Source organism: Eucyclogobius newberryi, unplaced genomic scaffold (assembly GCF_026437365.1).
Source record: "Eucyclogobius newberryi isolate DKJ021-1_F unplaced genomic scaffold, fEucNew1.0.hap1 SCAF_7, whole genome shotgun sequence".
Taxonomy (NCBI): domain Eukaryota; kingdom Metazoa; phylum Chordata; class Actinopteri; order Gobiiformes; family Gobiidae; genus Eucyclogobius; species Eucyclogobius newberryi.
The window spans coordinates 41,389,908-41,404,883 of NW_027316389.1; the positions used below are offsets into that span (position 1 = coordinate 41,389,908).

The window sequence follows — 14,976 nt, forward strand, 5'->3', positions numbered from 1 at the left end:
TTTGATGCAAAAAAAGCCATTTATACGAGTTTTGACATGGAACATTTCGCTCACGGCCATACCACCCTGGACCCGCCCGATCTCGTCTGATCTCGGAAGCCAAGCAGGGTTGGGCCTGTTTAGTACTTGGATGGGAGACCGCCTGGGAATACCAGGTGCTGTGAGCATTTTCACACTTTTTCACCTGTCAAAAAAAAATAAAAAAAAGAAGTTTTTCATTGAGATATCCCAATTTTGACCGAGCAAGTGGCGTGAAGGTACTCTTCACGAAAAGACAGTGTTTGATGCAAAAAAAGCCATTTATACGAGTTTTGACATGGAACATTTCGCTCACGGCCATACCACCCTGGACCCGCCCGATCTCGTCTGATCTCGGAAGCCAAGCAGGGTTGGGCCTGTTTAGTACTTGGATGGGAGACCGCCTGGGAATACCAGGTACTGTGAGCATTTTCACACTTTTTCACCTGTCAAAAAAAAAAGAAAAGATTTTTTTCATTGAGATATCCCAATTTTGACCGAGCAAGTGGCGTGAAGGTACTCTTCACGAAAAGACAGTGTTTGATGCAAAAAAAGCCATTTATACGAGTTTTGACATGGAACATTTCGCTCACGGCCATACCACCCTGGACCCGCCCGATCTCGTCTGATCTCGGAAGCCAAGCAGGGTTGGGCCTGTTTAGTACTTGGATGGGAGACCGCCTGGGAATACCAGGTGCTGTGAGCATTTTCACACTTTTTCACCTGTCAAAAAAAAAAGAAAAAAAAAAAAAGATTTTTTTCATTGAGATATCCCAATTTTGACCGAGCAAGTGGCGTGAAGGTACTCTTCACGAAAAGACAGTGTTTGATGCAAAAAAAGCCATTTATACGAGTTTTGACATGCAACATTTCGCTCACGGCCATACCACCCTGGACCCGCCCGATCTCGTCTGATCTCGGAAGCCAAGCAGGGTTGGGCCTGTTTAGTACTTGGATGGGAGACCGCCTGGGAATACCAGGTGCTGTGAGCATTTTCACACTTTTTCACCTGTCAAAAAAAAAAAAAAAAAAAAAAAGTTTTTCATTGAGATATCCCAATTTTGACCGAGCAAGTGGCGTGAAGGTACTCTTCACGAAAAGACAGTGTTTGATGCAAAAAAAGCCATTTATACGAGTTTTGACCTGGAACATTTCGCTCACGGCCATACCACCCTGGACCCGCCCGATCTCGTCTGATCTCGGAAGCCAAGCAGGGTTGGGCCTGTTTAGTACTTGGATGGGAGACCGCCTGGGAATACCAGGTGCTGTGAGCATTTTCACACTTTTTCACCTGTCAAAAAAAAAAGAAAAAAAAAAAAAGATTTTTTTCATTGAGATATCCCAATTTTGACCGAGCAAGTGGCGTGAAGGTACTCTTCACGAAAAGACAGTGTTTGATGCAAAAAAAGCCATTTATACGAGTTTTGACATGCAACATTTCGCTCACGGCCATACCACCCTGGACCCGCCCGATCTCGTCTGATCTCGGAAGCCAAGCAGGGTTGGGCCTGTTTAGTACTTGGATGGGAGACCGCCTGGGAATACCAGGTGCTGTGAGCATTTTCACACTTTTTCACCTGTCAAAAAAAAAAAAAAAAAAAAAAAGTTTTTCATTGAGATATCCCAATTTTGACCGAGCAAGTGGCGTGAAGGTACTCTTCACGAAAAGACAGTGTTTGATGCAAAAAAAGCCATTTATACGAGTTTTGACATGGAACATTTCGCTCACGGCCATACCACCCTGGACCCGCCCGATCTCGTCTGATCTCGGAAGCCAAGCAGGGTTGGGCCTGTTTAGTACTTGGATGGGAGACCGCCTGGGAATACCAGGTGCTGTGAGCATTTTCACACTTTTTCACCTGTCAAAAAAAAAAAAAAAGATTTTTTTCATTGAGATATCCCAATTTTGACCGAGCAAGTGGCGTGAAGGTACTCTTCACGAAAAGACAGTGTTTGATGCAAAAAAAGCCATTTATACGAGTTTTGACCTGGAACATTTCGCTCACGGCCATACCACCCTGGACCCGCCCGATCTCGTCTGATCTCGGAAGCCAAGCAGGGTTGGGCCTGTTTAGTACTTGGATGGGAGACCGCCTGGGAATACCAGGTGCTGTGAGCATTTTCACACTTTTTCACCTGTCAAAAAAAAAAAAAAAAAAAAAAGAAGTTTTTCATTGAGATATCCCAATTTTGACCGAGCAAGTGGCGTGAAGGTACTCTTCACGAAAAGACAGTGTTTGATGCAAAAAAAGCCATTTATACGAGTTTTGACCTGGAACATTTCGCTCACGGCCATACCACCCTGGACCCGCCCGATCTCGTCTGATCTCGGAAGCAAAGCAGGGTTGGGCCTGTTTAGTATTTGGATGGGAGACCGCCTGGGAATACCAGGTGCTGTGAGCTTTTTCACACTTTTTCACCTGTCAAAAAAAAAAAAAAAAAGAAGTTTTTCATTGAGATATCCCAATTTTGACCGAGCAAGTGGCGTGAAGGTACTCTTCACGAAAAGACAGTGATTGATGCAAAAAAAGCCATTTATACGAGTTTTGACATGGAACATTTCGCTCACGGCCATACCACCCTGGACCCGCCCGATCTCGTCTGATCTCGGAAGCCAAGCAGGGTTGGGCCTGTTTAGTACTTGGATGGGAGACCGCCTGGGAATACCAGGTGCTGTGAGCATTTTCACACTTTTTCACCTGTCAAAAAAAAAAGAAAAAAAAAAAAAGATTTTTTTCATTGAGATATCCCAATTTTGACCGAGCAAGTGGCGTGAAGGTACTCTTCACGAAAAGACAGTGTTTGATGCAAAAAAAGCCATTTATACGAGTTTTGACATGCAACATTTCGCTCACGGCCATACCACCCTGGACCCGCCCGATCTCGTCTGATCTCGGAAGCCAAGCAGGGTTGGGCCTGTTTAGTACTTGGATGGGAGACCGCCTGGGAATACCAGGTGCTGTGAGCATTTTCACACTTTTTCACCTGTCAAAAAAAAAAAAAAAAAAAAAAAGTTTTTCATTGAGATATCCCAATTTTGACCGAGCAAGTGGCGTGAAGGTACTCTTCACGAAAAGACAGTGTTTGATGCAAAAAAAGCCATTTATACGAGTTTTGACATGGAACATTTCGCTCACGGCCATACCACCCTGGACCCGCCCGATCTCGTCTGATCTCGGAAGCCAAGCAGGGTTGGGCCTGTTTAGTACTTGGATGGGAGACCGCCTGGGAATACCAGGTGCTGTGAGCATTTTCACACTTTTTCACCTGTCAAAAAAAAAAAAAAAAAAAAAAAGTTTTTCATTGAGATATCCCAATTTTGACCGAGCAAGTGGCGTGAAGGTACTCTTCACGAAAAGACAGTGTTTGATGCAAAAAAAGCCATTTATACGAGTTTTGACATGGAACATTTCGCTCACGGCCATACCACCCTGGACCCGCCCGATCTCGTCTGATCTCGGAAGCCAAGCAGGGTTGGGCCTGTTTAGTACTTGGATGGGAGACCGCCTGGGAATACCAGGTGCTGTGAGCATTTTCACACTTTTTCACCTGTCAAAAAAAAAAAAAAAGATTTTTTTCATTGAGATATCCCAATTTTGACCGAGCAAGTGGCGTGAAGGTACTCTTCACGAAAAGACAGTGTTTGATGCAAAAAAAGCCATTTATACGAGTTTTGACCTGGAACATTTCGCTCACGGCCATACCACCCTGGACCCGCCCGATCTCGTCTGATCTCGGAAGCCAAGCAGGGTTGGGCCTGTTTAGTACTTGGATGGGAGACCGCCTGGGAATACCAGGTGCTGTGAGCATTTTCACACTTTTTCACCTGTCAAAAAAAAAAAAAAAAAAAAAAGAAGTTTTTCATTGAGATATCCCAATTTTGACCGAGCAAGTGGCGTGAAGGTACTCTTCACGAAAAGACAGTGTTTGATGCAAAAAAAGCCATTTATACGAGTTTTGACCTGGAACATTTCGCTCACGGCCATACCACCCTGGAACAGCCCGATCTCGTTTGATCTCGGAAGCAAAGCAGGGTTGGGCCTGTTTAGTATTTGGATGGGAGACCGCCTGGGAATACCAGGTGCTGTGAGCTTTTTCACACTTTTTCACCTGTCAAAAAAAAAAAAAAAAAGAAGTTTTTCATTGAGATATCCCAATTTTGACCGAGCAAGTGGCGTGAAGGTACTCTTCACGAAAAGACAGTGATTGATGCAAAAAAAGCCATTTATACGAGTTTTGACATGGAACATTTCGCTCACGGCCATACCACCCTGGACCCGCCCGATCTCGTCTGATCTCGGAAGCCAAGCAGGGTTGGGCCTGTTTAGTACTTGGATGGGAGACCGCCTGGGAATACCAGGTGCTGTGAGCATTTTCACACTTTTTCACCTGTCAAAAAAAAAAGAAAAAAAAAAAAAGATTTTTTTCATTGAGATATCCCAATTTTGACCGAGCAAGTGGCGTGAAGGTACTCTTCACGAAAAGACAGTGTTTGATGCAAAAAAAGCCATTTATACGAGTTTTGACATGCAACATTTCGCTCACGGCCATACCACCCTGGACCCGCCCGATCTCGTCTGATCTCGGAAGCCAAGCAGGGTTGGGCCTGTTTAGTACTTGGATGGGAGACCGCCTGGGAATACCAGGTGCTGTGAGCATTTTCACACTTTTTCACCTGTCAAAAAAAAAAAAAAAAAAAAAAAGTTTTTCATTGAGATATCCCAATTTTGACCGAGCAAGTGGCGTGAAGGTACTCTTCACGAAAAGACAGTGTTTGATGCAAAAAAAGCCATTTATACGAGTTTTGACATGGAACATTTCGCTCACGGCCATACCACCCTGGACCCGCCCGATCTCGTCTGATCTCGGAAGCCAAGCAGGGTTGGGCCTGTTTAGTACTTGGATGGGAGACCGCCTGGGAATACCAGGTGCTGTGAGCATTTTCACACTTTTTCACCTGTCAAAAAAAAAAAAAAAGATTTTTTTCATTGAGATATCCCAATTTTGACCGAGCAAGTGGCGTGAAGGTACTCTTCACGAAAAGACAGTGTTTGATGCAAAAAAAGCCATTTATACGAGTTTTGACCTGGAACATTTCGCTCACGGCCATACCACCCTGGACCCGCCCGATCTCGTCTGATCTCGGAAGCCAAGCAGGGTTGGGCCTGTTTAGTACTTGGATGGGAGACCGCCTGGGAATACCAGGTGCTGTGAGCATTTTCACACTTTTTCACCTGTCAAAAAAAAAAAAAAAAAAAAAAGAAGTTTTTCATTGAGATATCCCAATTTTGACCGAGCAAGTGGCGTGAAGGTACTCTTCACGAAAAGACAGTGATTGATGCAAAAAAAGCCATTTATACGAGTTTTGACATGGAACATTTCGCTCACGGCCATACCACCCTGGACCCGCCCGATCTCGTCTGATCTCGGAAGCCAAGCAGGGTTGGGCCTGTTTAGTACTTGGATGGGAGACCGCCTGGGAATACCAGGTGCTGTGAGCATTTTCACACTTTTTCACCTGTCAAAAAAAAAAGAAAAAAAAAAAGATTTTTTTCATTGAGATATCCCAATTTTGACCGAGCAAGTGGCGTGAAGGTACTCTTCACGAAAAGACAGTGTTTGATGCAAAAAAAGCCATTTATACGAGTTTTGACATGCAACATTTCGCTCACGGCCATACCACCCTGGACCCGCCCGATCTCGTCTGATCTCGGAAGCCAAGCAGGGTTGGGCCTGTTTAGTACTTGGATGGGAGACCGCCTGGGAATACCAGGTGCTGTGAGCATTTTCACACTTTTTCACCTGTCAAAAAAAAAAAAAAAAAAAAAAAGTTTTTCATTGAGATATCCCAATTTTGACCGAGCAAGTGGCGTGAAGGTACTCTTCACGAAAAGACAGTGTTTGATGCAAAAAAAGCCATTTATACGAGTTTTGACCTGGAACATTTCGCTCACGGCCATACCACCCTGGACCCGCCCGATCTCGTCTGATCTCGGAAGCCAAGCAGGGTTGGGCCTGTTTAGTACTTGGATGGGAGACCGCCTGGGAATACCAGGTGCTGTGAGCATTTTCACACTTTTTCACCTGTCAAAAAAAAAAAAAAAAAAAAAGAAGTTTTTCATTGAGATATCCCAATTTTGACCGAGCAAGTGGCGTGAAGGTACTCTTCACGAAAAGACAGTGTTTGATGCAAAAAAAGCCATTTATACGAGTTTTGACCTGGAACATTTCGCTCACGGCCATACCACCCTGGACCCGCCCGATCTCGTCTGATCTCGGAAGCCAAGCAGGGTTGGGCCTGTTTAGTATTTGGATGGGAGACCGCCTGGGAATACCAGGTGCTGTGAGCTTTTTCACACTTTTTCACCTGTCAAAAAAAAAAAAAAAAAGAAGTTTTTCATTGAGATATCCCAATTTTGACCGAGCAAGTGGCGTGAAGGTACTCTTCACGAAAAGACAGTGTTTGATGCAAAAAAAGCCATTTATACGAGTTTTGACATGGAACATTTCGCTCACGGCCATACCACCCTGGACCCGCCCGATCTCGTCTGATCTCGGAAGCCAAGCAGGGTTGGGCCTGTTTAGTACTTGGATGGGAGACCGCCTGGGAATACCAGTTGCTGTGAGCATTTTCACACTTTTTCACCTGTCAAAAAAAAAAAAAAAAAAAAGATTTTTTTCATTGAGATATCCCAATTTTGACCGAGCAAGTGGCGTGAAGGTACTCTTCACGAAAAGACAGTGTTTGATGCAAAAAAAGCCATTTATACGAGTTTTGACATGGAACATTTCGCTCACGGCCATACCACCCTGGACCCGCCCGATCTCGTCTGATCTCGGAAGCCAAGCAGGGTTGGGCCTGTTTAGTACTTGGATGGGAGACCGCCTGGGAATACCAGGTGCTGTGAGCATTTTCACACTTTTTCACCTGTCAAAAAAAAAAAAAAAAAAAAAAAGTTTTTCATTGAGATATCCCAATTTTGACCGAGCAAGTGGCGTGAAGGTACTCTTCACGAAAAGACAGTGTTTGATGCAAAAAAAGCCATTTATACGAGTTTTGACATGGAACATTTCGCTCACGGCCATACCACCCTGGACCCGCCCGATCTCGTCTGATCTCGGAAGCCAAGCAGGGTTGGGCCTGTTTAGTACTTGGATGGGAGACCGCCTGGGAATACCAGGTGCTGTGAGCATTTTCACACTTTTTCACCCGTCAAAAAAAAAAAAAAGAAAAAAAAAAGAAGTTTTTCATTGAGATATCCCAATTTTGACCGAGCAAGTGGCGTGAAGGTACTCTTCACGAAAAGACAGTGTTTGATGCAAAAAAAGCCATTTATACGAGTTTTGACCTGGAACATTTCGCTCACGGCCATACCACCCTGGACCCGCCCGATCTCGTCTGATCTCGGAAGCCAAGCAGGGTTGGGCCTGTTTAGTACTTGGATGGGAGACCGCCTGGGAATACCAGGTGCTGTGAGCATTTTCACACTTTTTCACCTGTCAAAAAAAAAAAAAAAAAAAAAAAAATTTTTTCATTGAGATATCCCAATTTTGACCGAGCAAGTGGCGTGAAGGTACTCTTCACGAAAAGACAGTGTTTGATGCAAAAAAAGCCATTTATACGAGTTTTGACATGGAACATTTCGCTCACGGCCATACCACCCTGGACCCGCCCCTTTGCAATCAGTGCAGGTGCGTGCAATTTGTGGTGTGCTGCATGGTCTGGAGCTGGAGGTTTGGGAGTTTTTTTGAGTTTTTAATCGTTATTTTGATCTTTTTCATTTACTTTTTTCAGTTCTTTTGTTTGTTCCCCTCCCAGTAAACTTACTGGGAGGTGGATTTTTTGTTTTTTGTGAGCATGGCTCAAAGGACGGACAACACGGCATCGGACACTGGAATGGACACGACAAAGGCAAGGAAAAGTCTGAATGAATCTGTAAATAATAGAAAGAACGAAGAAAGAAGAATGAAATTTATGAAAGAACTCACTGTGGTGTTGGAGTTGACGGAGGGAGCACAAATCACGCCACTTGCATTCTTAAAAGCGACTCAGGAGGTGTGCGGCTCCATAGTAGCATGCAGACTCATCTCGAAGGACAAATATGAAGTAACCGTCAGTACCACTAAAGCGAAGGAGCGGCTCCTGGACGGGTACTGCATTGGAGGAGTCAGGGTTCACGCCCGTGACATCTCGGTGGATGAGCTGGTCGTGTCCTTCATGGGGCTGCCGGCTTATATCGAGGACGAGGAGATCCTGGCCAAGCTCTACGCCTGGGGGGTCTCTGCGGTCTCCGAGGTGAGGAGGAGAATGTGGCCGGGGACGAACGTGGCGGACGGCACCAGGTTTGTACGGGTAAGGTTCACGGACACGGTGCAGTCCTTACCGTATTCTGTCAGGTTTGACACCGCGGGGGGCCCCGAGTACTTCAGGGTAATACACGACAGGCAGGTGCGGGTGTGTAGGGGGTGTCTCCAGCCTGGCCATATTCTGAGGGAGTGCCCTGACTTTCTGTGCCGCAACTGCGGGAGCCAGGGGCATTACGCGCGCGAGTGCGTCGCGCAGCGGGCCCCGAAGTGCAGAGAGTGCCGCATGTTCCGCCACTTATGTCCGTGTGGGGCGGGTGACAGAGAGGAGGACAGAGGGGAGGACAGAGGGGAGGACAGGGAGGACGCCATTGGAGGAGAGAGCAGTGACGTGGCCCAGAACGTGCCCGCAACTGCTCTCTCCGAAGTAGAGGAGTTTTTGGAGGAGGAGGCTGTGGAGGAGTCAGGGGAGCCAGAGGTGTCTGGCTCCTCTTGCTCCTCTGACTCCTCAGACGAGGAGGCGTCCGTCGCACTGGAGATGGTGCTCGGCTCAGCGCTGGCGTCTGGGAAGGTGGGAGCAGGACAAACTGCTCCTCCTGACCAGAGGGAGGGGACTCGTGAGGGTCCAACTCCTAAGCCCGTGGAGGAAGAGGCTGAACCCGGGAGGAGGATGGGTGCGGGACAGGCCCCGCATCTTACCTCCAAAGGGGGGGACATCACCACAGGGCTGGGTGATGATCCCAAGCTCCAGTCGGACGGTGGTAAGAGGGGACAGGTGGAGAAGAAGGATAAGAAAGGGGCAAGACGCAGGAAGCAGGTGGCAGGAGACGGAGAGGGCGCTGCTGCTGAGAGCGGCTCTGCCTCCTCCGTTCCAACCACCTCAAAAGCGCCAGCAGAAAGCTCCATCAACCCACCATCCTCCACACGCAGCTCTGCCCCACGAGGTGAGCTCGAGACTGTTTTTAATGATGACTTCATGGATTTCTCCACCCGTGAAGTCAGAAAAAGAGTGTGGCAGTCGGATGCGACGGGCGCCAAAAAGAAGTCTAAATAAAAGATGGGTTACATCCTCCAAGGTCTCCTCTTAATGGCGTTCTCCTTGTCCTCTTGGAACGCAGGCGGCCTGCGGAGCCCAGTGCGGATGCAGAGCGCGTTAAACTTTTCCAAGTGGGACGTGCTCTGCATCCAAGAAACGCACTGGGATGTCAGCCACGCGCAACAAGTGCGGAGCATGGGAGTAGGCTCTGTATTTTGGGCCCTGGGCACGGCGTGCTCGCGCGGTGTGGCCACGGTGGTGAGGCCTGGTGTCTTAGGCCAACCCACCCTGGTACACGCCGACCCAGAGGGCTCCTTCCTGGTCCTGGACTTCACGGACACAGTGAAGTTCAGACAAATTAACATCTACGCCCCGAACGATGATGGTCTGAGGAGGCAATTCTTCAAAAAAATATTTCGCTTTGCGAACGACACTACAATCATAATCGGTGACTTTAATACAACACTTTGCAAGACAGACATCGGCATTAACAACTCTTTTAAAAACAGCACTGCCAGGACAGCCCTGTTGGAAGAAGCCGCCAGCAGGAACCTGACGGAGGTGTGGCGGTTCGTCCACCCCTTCCTGAAGGATTTCTCCAGGCGGCAGGTCGTCCAGGGCGTCCTGAAGCAGTCCCGCATTGACCTCTGTTTTGCCTCCTCAGACCTGGCACAGAGAGTCAGTGGTGCTTCCTACAAGTGGTCAGGCTTGAGTGATCACTCCACTTTAGATATTTATTTTGGGTTAGTTTCATCACCGAGGAATGGAGGACTGTGGGTCCTAAACAGCTCCATCCTCGGTGATGAAACTTTTTGTAGGAAAATGGACTTTTTGTTTGATGTATTTGACATGGAGCTGGAGCTGATCGACAGCGTGGTCGATTGGTGGCCGACGGCAAAAACACGCATTAAAAAGCTCTGTGTCAATTACAGCAAACACAAGGCGTGGCTGTCGACCAGGAGGGAGACCGCTCTCCGCCAGCGCCTGCAGGTCCTGGACCAGGGCGCAGCTTCCACCACTGGCCCTGTGGATCCAGAGTACCTGGTGGTGCGCGCTGAGCTGGAGCAGCTGGAGGTAAGTAGGTGTCAGGGTGCAATTTTGAGGGCAAAAGCCAGACACACAGTCGAAGGAGAACGCTCGACAGCGTTCTTCTTCGGCTGTGAGAAGGTTACACAGGGAAAGATGCACATAGATAAGTTGATAGATAAGACAGGTAAGATTGTTTCCGAGGTAAGTGAGGTTTTAGAGACAGCGCAGGATTTCTATAGTAGGCTTTTTAGTTCAGACGGAGTGGCAGAGCAGGCTTTAGACCAGGCTGTAGGTGCTCTGGAGCGCACACTGAGCAGGGAGGATAGGGAGCTGTGCGACGCGCCTCTGTCTCTCATGGAGATAGAGGCTGCAGTCAAGAGTTTAAATACAGGGAAAAGCCCCGGAGAGGACGGACTAACCTGTGAGTTTTTCAAGCGTTTCGCTTCCAGGTTAGCTCCGATCCTACTCCTATTATATCAGGATTTTGAGAGTGAGAGTAGAGTTGGCGATGGTTTTGCGATGAGTGTCGTCACTCTGCTTTTTAAGAAGGGCGACAGGAGCAGCCTCGCCAACTACAGGCCTTTTGAACGTAGACTATAAAATTTTAGCAAAGGTATTAGCAGGTAGGTTAAAGCGTGTGATTGGATCCGTCATACACCCCTCGCAGGCCTACAGCGTCCCCGGGAGGGACATCTCAGACACAGTTTTGTCTCTGAGATATCTCCTTCGGCAGATGCACGCGACCGGTGGTATTCACGTTAGTGTAGACTTTAACAAGGCGTTCGACAGAGTTGAGCATTCGTTCCTCTGGACTGTATTAGGTAAGTTAGGTTTCGGCGAACGGTTTGTTAATTGGCTACAGCTCATCTATTCCTTTGCGGTCAGTAAGGTCAAAGTCAACGGGTTTCTAACTGACTCTTTCCCCTTAAAAAGATCAGTCAGGCAGGGCTGTCCCCTCTCGTCGCTCCTCTACAGCATCGCCGCTGAGCCTTTGGCGGCCATGTTGAGGGCGGACGCGGCGGTGAGGGGACTGACCACGCCTGCGGGTAGGGAAGTCAAAATTTTTCAGTACGCAGATGACACGAATCTGATCCTCCGAGACGTGGAGAGCCTGAACGCCTCTCTCCACGTGCTCAATGTTTACGGCCTCGCTTCAGGGGCCAAAATCAATTTCGATAAAACCACGGTTAAATTTTGCGGCAGCGTCACGCCTGTTCCTCTCCCTGTCCAGCTCCGGGAGGCCGGGGACTCCTACAAGGTCCTCGGCGTCCCCCTGGGCAGAGACGAGGAGGCGTGTCGTACTGCACTTTGGTCGCCTTTGTGCGAGAAAATTACAGCGCGCTTGAATTTTTGGAGACGTCGTAATCTGACATTAAAAGGTAAAGTCTTAGTTGTAAATTCTTTGTGCATGTCCATGTTGAACCATGCACTCTCCGTGTACGGCCTGCCGGGGGTCTATGCTAACAAATTAAGGTTAGTGATAAACCACTTTTTGTGGAATCGTGAGAGGGGCTTTATTGCACATAAGGTTATGATAGGTGAGTACGATCAGGGAGGTTTAAAGTTAGCAGATTTAGAGTTAAGGAAGAAGGCCTTCAGGCTGAAAACAATTCGGAAATTTCTAGACGTTGAGGTAGATGCTCCATGGAAGGATTATATAGGTGAGTTTGTTAATAGTCTAGGTAAGTTTGGTGTTTATAATTTGTGTTTGTTGCCCCCTGTTTCGGTCCTGGAGGGCCTCCCCCCCTTCGAGAGGGAACTCTTGGAGGCGTGGAGGACTTTCAGGCCCCTGACTGTGGCGGTTCCAGACAGCGGTGAGGGTCTCGCGCACATGCCCCTCCGTCATAACCCTGACTTGCTCTCCGCTCCCCCCGGGAAGCGCGAGTGCATGATCAGTGGGGCGATGGAGGAGGCTGGGCTGGAATATGTAGGTAAGGTATTTGACGTGAAAGGTAATTTTAGTGTAGATTACATAGGGAAGTGTTTTAGGTTAGCAGGTAAAGTGTTTAGGAAAAAGTATATTAGTGGTATGGTAAGTATTTTTAACAGGAATCTGGTCAGGCATTGGGGAAGCACTTTGGGCCAAATGGGGAGCACGACAGGTAAGTTGAATTTTAATGTATTTGTTAGCACGGGGAGGTTTAGGATTTTCACAGACCTACCCACCCGCATCCTGTATCAGTTGTTGTTGCTGGGAGTGCTCAGGCGTCCCGCCTCGGAACACAAATGGTCATTAACATTCCCCGCACGCACCATCGCAACCATCTGGGCCAACATCTTTAATTGGTACACCCCACATAACGTAGGTCATTTTGACTTCAGATTTAGACACAGGATCGTCTTTACATCCGCAGCACTGCACGCATTTCTTCCCGACAGCTACGCTGCGGACTGCCCCGTGTGCCACGGACCCCCCGAGACCCTGGAGCACATGCTGTACACCTGCCCGGCCGTCCGCCCGTTCTGGTCCCGACTGCAGGACCTCCTCGCTCGGAGGCTGTCCTGGAGGCTCCCACCGCCGGCGGCCCTAGGAGGGGACGACCAGGAGCCCTGGCTCCTCCTCTTTGGTCCCGGACAGAGTCGCTCTGGAGCCAACACCCATCTCGCCCGACTAACCCTCTCCATAGCCCGGTACACATTATATCTCAACAGGAACATCCATCTCCGTGACAATAAAACAGCAGCACCCTGGCCCATCTTCAAAGGACTCTTGGCCGCACACCTCCGACACCTCCACATGGCAGCAGAGCACCGGTTCATCACCCACCTCGTCCCCCACAACACCCTGATCCACCTCACACCCTCTGGAAACCTGGACATCCTCTTCTGACCCCGGCATCACCCCCCCCAACCACGGCATCACCCCCCATCACTGAAGAATGTTTGGAGAATGATTGTGTGTTTGATTTTCTGTAATTTTTTTTTTTCTCGTCTCCCCTTGCCCTTGTGTATCCTATTCCCTTGCCCTTGTGTGTCATGTATGTCTGTACATTCATGTAAATATATGTAAATACTTGTTTTAAGATGTTTTTGATAATAAAAGATAAAAAAAAAAAAAAAAAGACCAGCCCGATCTCGTCTGATCTCGGAAGCCAAGCAGGGTTGGGCCTGGTTAGTACTTGGATGGGAGACCGCCTGGGAATACCAGGTGCTGTGAGCATTTTCACACTTTTTCACCTGTCAAAAAAAAAAAAAAAAAAAAAGAAGTTTTTCATTGAGATATCCCAATTTTGACCGAGCAAGTGGCGTGAAGGTACTCTTCACGAAAAGACAGTGTTTGATATAAAAAAGGCCGTTTTGACCTGGAACATTTCGCTCACGGCCATACCACCCTGGACCAGCCCGATCTCGTCTGATCTCGGAAGCCAAGCAGGGTTGGGCCTGGTTAGTACTTGGATGGGAGCCCGCCTGGGAATACCAGGTGCTGTGAGCGTTTTCACACTTTTTCACCTGTCAAAAAAAAAAAAGAAGTTTTTCATTGAGATATCCCAATTTTGACCGAGCAAGTGGCGTGAAGGTACTCTTCACGAAAAGACAGTGTTTGATGCAAAAAAAGCCATTTATACGAGTTTTGACCTGGAACATTTCGCTCACGGCCATACCACCCTGGACCCGCCCGATCTCGTCTGATCTCGGAAGCCAAGCAGGGTTGGGCCTGGTTAGTACTTGGATGGGAGACCGCCTGGGAATACCAGGTGCTGTGAGCATTTTCACACTTTTTCACCTGTCAAAAAAAAAAAAAAAAAAAAAGAAGTTTTTCATTGAGATATCCCAATTTTGACCGAGCAAGTGGCGTGAAGGTACTCTTCACGAAAAGACAGTGTTTGATGCAAAAAAAGCCATTTATACGAGTTTTGACCTGGAACATTTCGCTCACGGCCATACCACCCTGGACCAGCCCGATCTCGTTTGATCTCGGAAGCCAAGCGGGGTTGGGCCTTGTTAGTACTTGGATGGGACACCGCCTGGGAATACCAGGTGCTGTGAGCATTTTCACACTTTTTCACCTGTCAAAAAAAAAAAAGAAGTTTTTCATTGAGATATCCCAATTTTGACCGAGCAAGTGGCGTGAAGGTACTCTTCACGAAAAGACAGTGTTTGATGCAAAAAAAGCCATTTATACGAGTTTTGACCTGGAACATTTCGCTCACGGCCATACCACCCTGGAACAGCCCGATCTCGTTTGATCTCGGAAGCCAAGCGGGGTTGGGCCTTGTTAGTACTTGGATGGGACACCGCCTGGGAATACCAGGTGCTGTGAGCATTTTCACACTTTTTCACCTGTCAAAAAAAAAAAAGAAGTTTTTCATTGAGATATCCCAATTTTGACCGCGCAAGTGGCGTGAAGGTACTCTTCACGAAAAGACAGTGTTTGATGCAAAAAAAGCCATTTATACGAGTTTTGACCTGGAACATTTCGCTCACGGCCATACCACCCTGGAACAGCCCGATCTCGTTTGATCTCGGAAGCCAAGCGGGGTTGGGCCTTGTTAGTACTTGGATGGGACACCGCCTGGGAATACCAGGTGCTGTGAGCATTTTCACACTTTTTCACCTGTCAAAAAAAAAAAAAAAAAAGAAGTTTTTCA

General features: G+C 47.9%; 32 non-coding genes across 32 annotated transcripts; all 32 read left to right on the plus strand.

The window, feature by feature from the left end:
• The first annotated feature begins 48 nt into the window (after positions 1-48).
• LOC140349868 (5S ribosomal RNA) lies at positions 49-167 on the plus strand. Its single transcript, XR_011924778.1, has one exon. It is a non-coding gene; the product is annotated as a 5S ribosomal RNA (ribosomal RNA).
• A 161-nt stretch (positions 168-328) lies between these two features.
• On the plus strand, positions 329-447 carry LOC140349964 (5S ribosomal RNA). Its single transcript, XR_011924870.1, has one exon. It is a non-coding gene; the product is annotated as a 5S ribosomal RNA (ribosomal RNA).
• Positions 448-605: 158 nt separating this feature from the next.
• On the plus strand, positions 606-724 carry LOC140349870 (5S ribosomal RNA). Its single transcript, XR_011924780.1, has one exon. It is a non-coding gene; the product is annotated as a 5S ribosomal RNA (ribosomal RNA).
• A 167-nt stretch (positions 725-891) lies between these two features.
• On the plus strand, positions 892-1,010 carry LOC140349871 (5S ribosomal RNA). Its single transcript, XR_011924781.1, has one exon. It is a non-coding gene; the product is annotated as a 5S ribosomal RNA (ribosomal RNA).
• Positions 1,011-1,173: 163 nt separating this feature from the next.
• LOC140349872 (5S ribosomal RNA) lies at positions 1,174-1,292 on the plus strand. Its single transcript, XR_011924782.1, has one exon. It is a non-coding gene; the product is annotated as a 5S ribosomal RNA (ribosomal RNA).
• A 167-nt stretch (positions 1,293-1,459) lies between these two features.
• LOC140349873 (5S ribosomal RNA) lies at positions 1,460-1,578 on the plus strand. The gene has a single exon (XR_011924783.1). It is a non-coding gene; the product is annotated as a 5S ribosomal RNA (ribosomal RNA).
• A 163-nt stretch (positions 1,579-1,741) lies between these two features.
• LOC140349874 (5S ribosomal RNA) lies at positions 1,742-1,860 on the plus strand. Its single transcript, XR_011924784.1, has one exon. It is a non-coding gene; the product is annotated as a 5S ribosomal RNA (ribosomal RNA).
• A 158-nt stretch (positions 1,861-2,018) lies between these two features.
• Positions 2,019-2,137, plus strand: LOC140349875 (5S ribosomal RNA). Its single transcript, XR_011924785.1, has one exon. It is a non-coding gene; the product is annotated as a 5S ribosomal RNA (ribosomal RNA).
• Positions 2,138-2,302: 165 nt separating this feature from the next.
• Positions 2,303-2,421, plus strand: LOC140349960 (5S ribosomal RNA). The gene has a single exon (XR_011924866.1). It is a non-coding gene; the product is annotated as a 5S ribosomal RNA (ribosomal RNA).
• Positions 2,422-2,581: 160 nt separating this feature from the next.
• LOC140349876 (5S ribosomal RNA) lies at positions 2,582-2,700 on the plus strand. Its single transcript, XR_011924786.1, has one exon. It is a non-coding gene; the product is annotated as a 5S ribosomal RNA (ribosomal RNA).
• A 167-nt stretch (positions 2,701-2,867) lies between these two features.
• LOC140349877 (5S ribosomal RNA) lies at positions 2,868-2,986 on the plus strand. The gene has a single exon (XR_011924787.1). It is a non-coding gene; the product is annotated as a 5S ribosomal RNA (ribosomal RNA).
• Positions 2,987-3,149: 163 nt separating this feature from the next.
• LOC140349878 (5S ribosomal RNA) lies at positions 3,150-3,268 on the plus strand. Its single transcript, XR_011924788.1, has one exon. It is a non-coding gene; the product is annotated as a 5S ribosomal RNA (ribosomal RNA).
• A 163-nt stretch (positions 3,269-3,431) lies between these two features.
• On the plus strand, positions 3,432-3,550 carry LOC140349879 (5S ribosomal RNA). Its single transcript, XR_011924789.1, has one exon. It is a non-coding gene; the product is annotated as a 5S ribosomal RNA (ribosomal RNA).
• A 158-nt stretch (positions 3,551-3,708) lies between these two features.
• Positions 3,709-3,827, plus strand: LOC140349882 (5S ribosomal RNA). The gene has a single exon (XR_011924791.1). It is a non-coding gene; the product is annotated as a 5S ribosomal RNA (ribosomal RNA).
• Positions 3,828-3,992: 165 nt separating this feature from the next.
• Positions 3,993-4,111, plus strand: LOC140350023 (5S ribosomal RNA). The gene has a single exon (XR_011924927.1). It is a non-coding gene; the product is annotated as a 5S ribosomal RNA (ribosomal RNA).
• Positions 4,112-4,271: 160 nt separating this feature from the next.
• LOC140349883 (5S ribosomal RNA) lies at positions 4,272-4,390 on the plus strand. The gene has a single exon (XR_011924792.1). It is a non-coding gene; the product is annotated as a 5S ribosomal RNA (ribosomal RNA).
• Positions 4,391-4,557: 167 nt separating this feature from the next.
• LOC140349884 (5S ribosomal RNA) lies at positions 4,558-4,676 on the plus strand. Its single transcript, XR_011924793.1, has one exon. It is a non-coding gene; the product is annotated as a 5S ribosomal RNA (ribosomal RNA).
• Positions 4,677-4,839: 163 nt separating this feature from the next.
• Positions 4,840-4,958, plus strand: LOC140349885 (5S ribosomal RNA). The gene has a single exon (XR_011924794.1). It is a non-coding gene; the product is annotated as a 5S ribosomal RNA (ribosomal RNA).
• Positions 4,959-5,116: 158 nt separating this feature from the next.
• On the plus strand, positions 5,117-5,235 carry LOC140349886 (5S ribosomal RNA). The gene has a single exon (XR_011924795.1). It is a non-coding gene; the product is annotated as a 5S ribosomal RNA (ribosomal RNA).
• A 165-nt stretch (positions 5,236-5,400) lies between these two features.
• On the plus strand, positions 5,401-5,519 carry LOC140349887 (5S ribosomal RNA). Its single transcript, XR_011924796.1, has one exon. It is a non-coding gene; the product is annotated as a 5S ribosomal RNA (ribosomal RNA).
• Positions 5,520-5,684: 165 nt separating this feature from the next.
• Positions 5,685-5,803, plus strand: LOC140349888 (5S ribosomal RNA). The gene has a single exon (XR_011924797.1). It is a non-coding gene; the product is annotated as a 5S ribosomal RNA (ribosomal RNA).
• Positions 5,804-5,966: 163 nt separating this feature from the next.
• Positions 5,967-6,085, plus strand: LOC140349889 (5S ribosomal RNA). The gene has a single exon (XR_011924798.1). It is a non-coding gene; the product is annotated as a 5S ribosomal RNA (ribosomal RNA).
• Positions 6,086-6,249: 164 nt separating this feature from the next.
• LOC140349959 (5S ribosomal RNA) lies at positions 6,250-6,368 on the plus strand. Its single transcript, XR_011924865.1, has one exon. It is a non-coding gene; the product is annotated as a 5S ribosomal RNA (ribosomal RNA).
• Positions 6,369-6,528: 160 nt separating this feature from the next.
• Positions 6,529-6,647, plus strand: LOC140350012 (5S ribosomal RNA). The gene has a single exon (XR_011924917.1). It is a non-coding gene; the product is annotated as a 5S ribosomal RNA (ribosomal RNA).
• Positions 6,648-6,810: 163 nt separating this feature from the next.
• LOC140349890 (5S ribosomal RNA) lies at positions 6,811-6,929 on the plus strand. Its single transcript, XR_011924799.1, has one exon. It is a non-coding gene; the product is annotated as a 5S ribosomal RNA (ribosomal RNA).
• Positions 6,930-7,092: 163 nt separating this feature from the next.
• LOC140349891 (5S ribosomal RNA) lies at positions 7,093-7,211 on the plus strand. The gene has a single exon (XR_011924800.1). It is a non-coding gene; the product is annotated as a 5S ribosomal RNA (ribosomal RNA).
• Positions 7,212-7,379: 168 nt separating this feature from the next.
• LOC140349893 (5S ribosomal RNA) lies at positions 7,380-7,498 on the plus strand. Its single transcript, XR_011924802.1, has one exon. It is a non-coding gene; the product is annotated as a 5S ribosomal RNA (ribosomal RNA).
• A 6,203-nt stretch (positions 7,499-13,701) lies between these two features.
• Positions 13,702-13,820, plus strand: LOC140350017 (5S ribosomal RNA). The gene has a single exon (XR_011924921.1). It is a non-coding gene; the product is annotated as a 5S ribosomal RNA (ribosomal RNA).
• A 155-nt stretch (positions 13,821-13,975) lies between these two features.
• LOC140349892 (5S ribosomal RNA) lies at positions 13,976-14,094 on the plus strand. The gene has a single exon (XR_011924801.1). It is a non-coding gene; the product is annotated as a 5S ribosomal RNA (ribosomal RNA).
• A 164-nt stretch (positions 14,095-14,258) lies between these two features.
• On the plus strand, positions 14,259-14,377 carry LOC140350222 (5S ribosomal RNA). The gene has a single exon (XR_011925113.1). It is a non-coding gene; the product is annotated as a 5S ribosomal RNA (ribosomal RNA).
• Positions 14,378-14,532: 155 nt separating this feature from the next.
• On the plus strand, positions 14,533-14,651 carry LOC140350068 (5S ribosomal RNA). The gene has a single exon (XR_011924970.1). It is a non-coding gene; the product is annotated as a 5S ribosomal RNA (ribosomal RNA).
• A 155-nt stretch (positions 14,652-14,806) lies between these two features.
• LOC140350069 (5S ribosomal RNA) lies at positions 14,807-14,925 on the plus strand. The gene has a single exon (XR_011924971.1). It is a non-coding gene; the product is annotated as a 5S ribosomal RNA (ribosomal RNA).
• Positions 14,926-14,976: the final 51 nt, after the last annotated feature.